The sequence below is a fragment of the Guillardia theta genome (genome assembly GCF_000315625.1).
Source record: "Guillardia theta CCMP2712 unplaced genomic scaffold GUITHscaffold_2, whole genome shotgun sequence".
Lineage (NCBI taxonomy): Eukaryota > Cryptophyceae > Pyrenomonadales > Geminigeraceae > Guillardia > Guillardia theta.
The window spans coordinates 314,108-314,346 of record NW_005434672.1 but is presented as its reverse complement, the minus strand read 5'-3'; positions in this window follow the sequence as shown (position 1 = coordinate 314,346).

Genomic DNA, 239 nt, shown 5'->3' with positions numbered 1-239 from the left:
CGTTTCGTAGACGAGAAGCAAGAGGAGAAGTCTATCGCATGGATGTAAGAGGAGGCGACAGCAGCAGCATCAGAGAGATAGTGATATAGTGAGTGAGTGAGTGAGTGAGAGATAGAGATAGAGAGAGATGAGAGAGGGAGAGGGAGAGGGAGGGAGGGAGGGGAGGGAGGGAGAGGAGAGGAGAGAGGAGAGAAGAGGAGAGAGAGAGAGAGAGAGAGAGAGAGAGAGAGAGAGAGACG